The following is a 4,818-nucleotide window of genomic DNA, read 5'->3' as shown; positions in this document are numbered from 1 at the left end:
TTGAATATTACATCTCTGCTCCTAATGATTTTGTGATTTTCATAATCATGTAAATGATAACCAAAATCATTAACACCATATCCAATAAAGGTACATTTCTTTGATTTTGCCTCAAGCTTTGTTCTATTTTCTTTGTTAATGTGGACAAAAGCTTCACAACCAAAAGTCTTTAAAAATGAGTAGTTTACCTTTTTACCTATCCATGCCTCCTCTGGAATACCACCATCTAAGGAACTTGAAGGCCCTCTGTTTATTAGATAAACAATAATATCTACAGCATTTGCCCAAAATTATAAAGGAAATCCTGCATGCAATCTCATGCACCTTGCACGCTTCATGATTGTCTTGTTCATCGTTTCTGACATACCATTTTCTTGTGGTGTTCCTGGAACTGTCTTCTCTCTACGAATTCCATTCTCTGAACAGTACCTATCAAACTCTTTGTTGCAATATTCACCTCCATTATCTAATCTGAGACACTTCAACCTTTTCCTTGTCTCATTTTCAACCAAAGCTTTCCATTTCTTGAAAGTATCAAATACATCAGATTTATTTCGAATACAAGAGATCCAGGTTTTTCTGGTTGCATCATCAATAAAAGTAACATAATAACGAGAGCCACCAAGAGATGATACCTGAGCAGGTCCCCATACATCTGTATTCACAAGCTCTAATTTTTCGATCTTCTTTTCTTTCCCAACTCTAAGGAATCTGACTCTCTTTTGTTTTCCATAAACACAATTCTCACAGAATTTTAAATCAACATGCTTCAAACCTATCAACAAATTTCTTGAGCGAAGAATCTGCATCACCTTCTCACGCATGTGCCCGAGCCTATGATGCCACAATGCCGTATCTTCTCCTGTAGAGGTTAAAGCATTAACAGAATTAGAAATACCATTGCATAAAAACAATGTACCAACCTTTTCTCCTTTCACTATTACCAGGGATCATTTAGTGACCTTCCAAGTTTCATCTGTGAAGGTAGCTATGCAGCCTTCACCTCCCAACTTCCCTGTTGAAATCAAATTTTCTTCAGATCTGGAACATGCCTTACCTTCTTCAATAGCCACTAATTTCCATTTTGCTATTTTATGAAAATTGTACCCATTCCAACGATTTTACAGGGTTTATCATCACCCAATCGAACTTGTCCAAAATCTCCTTGAACATAATCATGAAAATGTTTCTTATCAGGTGTGGCATGGAATGAGGCCCCTGAATCTATCACCCATGCATCAATAATATTTTCTAATGAGAATCAAAGCATCTTGCAACACATCACCTGTTACATTCGCTTCATGATTAGTTTCTTGTTGTGCATCTCCTTCTTTTCCCATCCAAGACTTGCAGTCTTTCTTCAGGTGTCCTTTATTCCCGCATTTCCAGCACACTATCCCCGATCTAGACTTGAATCTGCCTTTTCTTGACTTACTGCGATATCCTAGGCTCTTTCCTCTTTCCATTTTTCTTCCCCTAGTCTCTGCAGTCAAAGCATTACCTGATGTCTCACCGGAGCTTTTCCGTCGCATTTCCTCGCTAAGGAGTGCACCAACAACATCATCAAACTTTAAATTACTATATCCAGAGATAGAGTTACTAGTGACCATAACTAAACCATTCCAACTTTCTCGCAATGAGCACAGAAATAACAGAGCCCTAACTTCATCATCAAAATTTACCCCTACAGAACTTAATTGACTTGTAACTGTATTAAAATCATTTAAATGATCTGCAACAAATCCACCTTCTGACATTTTCATATTAAATAAACTCTTCATGAGAAATACCTTATTTAAGGCCGAGGGTTTTTCATATAGTTTGGCCAATGCCAACATTAAACCTTGTGTTGTCGTTTCCTTTGAAATATTAAATGCTACCGACACCGCTAGGCACAGCCGTATGTTCCAAGTGCCTTTCTGTCCAGAATATCCCATTTTGTGTCTATCATACTCGTCGGCTTCTTTGTCTTTCTGCTCAATGGTAGGTACAGATCTTTCTGATACAGATAATCTTCCATCTGCATCTTCCATAACTAGTAGTTTTGGCCGTTGAATTTTTCGACCCTAAACCTACCATCTTCCACCATTGCTCCCACTCGAACCAGGAACCCTTCTCTCCTACGAGTTTATCAGCCAAATAGACCTTCGACTCTGATACTAGTTGTTAGAAAATTATATATTATGGAGCAATGGAACACATAAAATATTTGCAGAAATATAAACACATAAAACGCATAAAACAAGAGAGACACAGATATACGTGGTTCACCCAGTTTGGGCTACATCCACGAAGAAACAGCCAGTCCTTCTTTTATTATATTATCCAGCAAACTGAAGAGATACAACCTACAGCAGATCCGTTGTAACACCCTCTTCGCTCTCAATCTCCTCTCTCTTCCTCACTTAGAATACAGATATACATAGATGCAATACAATTCCCTCATATATAGTGAGGGGTTGCCTTCTAGGGAAAAAAAACCCTAAATTAAACATAACTTCTACCGTCAGATCATCCGCCTAATGAACAGCCCGGATTGACTAGAAATTACTAGACTTTTACAAGGCAATTTTACATCTATTTTTAGCTTGGGGGCATTGCCCCCGAACCCCCGCTAGCCCCCGGACCCCCCCCCCCAGGGGGGACAAGTCCCCCCCGCACCCCCTTGCATGGAGGGGTGTATAGTCTTCCTGGGGTATACATCCAGCCGAAACCTTTGAGTACAGAAGATAATCAAGCTCCACACCTAACAATACATTTAGGTTCATGGGAGAAATACCTAGCATGATTTCCATCATTTCGAACTCTATAGTGTACTCCTATATAATTTTTCATTTGCATGAAGTAGTGCAATTGGATCCATTGGTCCTCCACATATTTGGTAGGGTAGAATTGGGACTTAATGATGGTTTTGAAATCCTCCCACCTAGTTAATGGTGGATTAAACACCAACCTATGTTATTGTGTATATCTTTTCGACCAGGTTAAAGCATGACTCTCTAACTTTAGTATGGAAAATGATATATTTTGTTCTTCATCTATATGGTGAACATTGAAATAAACTTCTAGTTGTTGCAACCAATGGTTTAGTTTTAATGCATAAATCTCACCTCGGTATGCCTTTATGTCCACTTTCAATTCTATATTAAATAGGGATTGTGAAAGGTTAAAGGCACTCAAACTCAGTTGTTTCATCTTGATCTCTTTCCTCAATTGTTTTTATGGGTCTTCATTATCTCTTAGTTTCCCCTCTAATCCAATATCTAAGTTAGAACCTTTGTCCTCTTCGAACAATCCAAGTTTTCTTACTAGAGTTGCCATGAGGAAGTTGATATCATGATATATGTCAACAACTTGTGCTTCCATCCTCACATATTTTTCTTCTATGAGATCTTAAGGGTTATGGTGAATAGACTAGTTGGCATGGCTAGGGTTCTACAACGTTTTTCTTAAAATGATTCTTGGATACAAATACCCATCAGAGACCCATTCTATAATACCAATTGGATCAATAAACTATTATGGATATTCCACTGGAACAACTCATTACAATAGATATGATAAAATACTGAAGTCTTTATTATGAAGGTTAATTTCCTTTAGATCTCATATTCTTTAATTACTAGTTTTATACTTAAATGTATGAAATAATTGGAATGAAAAACATAGAGAACAAAAAAGTACACACACACCCACCATACAAAAATAAACATAAGATTCACCTTAGAAAAACCCATATTGGAGAAAACATTATTAGAAGGTGAGGCTACTATGCTCTCCTTTCTCTAGTATGGAGATATGCAAATAGAAAGAAGAGGTGCTCTCCATGAAGTTACTTAAGACCAGTGGCTTGTAAATATACTATGGAATCTTATCCCTCTTTTTTTCTCTCTGACTTCCCATTCCTGGATGTTGTGGTCACCTATGGAGCAAATACAATGACACAAAATGGGACCCCTCCTTCTCCTAGTGACTTGGTATTTAACATTACACAATAGCCATATAGTGGTATGCTTTTGAATTCCTCAACCACATATCAAAGTTACAACTTTTGACCTTCTAGAATATTCTTGTAAGTCAACATGTCTCTAGCACCATATGCATGTCTAACAGGGTTTGATGTGGCATACTCTCATATCATGGTGGTCAGCACAGGAGGTCAACTTGTGAGAGGAATAGATTTTGCATACAAGCTTCAATTAATGTGACATTTGCATCATTTAAAAGGTCTCTTAGAGTAGATAAACATTAAAGGGTCTGAGCTAAAGTTAGAAAAAAAATTACCCCAAAAGATGTTATTTTATGCCTCAAAATGGCTCTAGAAGGTTTGAAACCCCAATTTTGAAAATGGGTCTTATTTTTAGAATGACCTTGCGATTTGATTCCTTCAATTTTTTCCACTCTAAAAACATCAAGATATATGAAAAACAATATAATTATCTAATATATATTGTGCCTCCCCATTTAAGGAGGATTTTGGTCCCCAAAATCTTTACTAAATAACATGAGAAATTTTTCCCTCCATCTTCTCCCTGGAGTACCACTTTGCTTTGCCTAGAATTTGTTTTTTTAACCCAATCTTCCAAAGATCATGCTACCCTATTTTTTTAGTTTTTGAAATCTTCTACACAATGATTTCCTATGCCAATTCTACCTGAGCATCTCGTTCCAAGTCCTTTATGGAAGGTATGACCTGCTCCTCTTCTTTATCCAACCTGAAGGGATCATCTAGTTTGAAAATACTATGAAAATACACGTGTATGGGGGTATATTGAGTCTGTAGGCATTATCTCCCATGTCTTCAAATATATCAAAAGG

This window comes from Pinus tabuliformis, chromosome Q (assembly GCF_031772625.1).
Source record: "Pinus tabuliformis cultivar Carrire ecotype Pingquan chromosome Q, CPIR1, whole genome shotgun sequence".
In the NCBI taxonomy this organism is placed as follows: Eukaryota; Viridiplantae; Streptophyta; class Pinopsida; order Pinales; family Pinaceae; genus Pinus; species Pinus tabuliformis.
Note: the sequence above shows the minus strand (reverse complement) of the source record.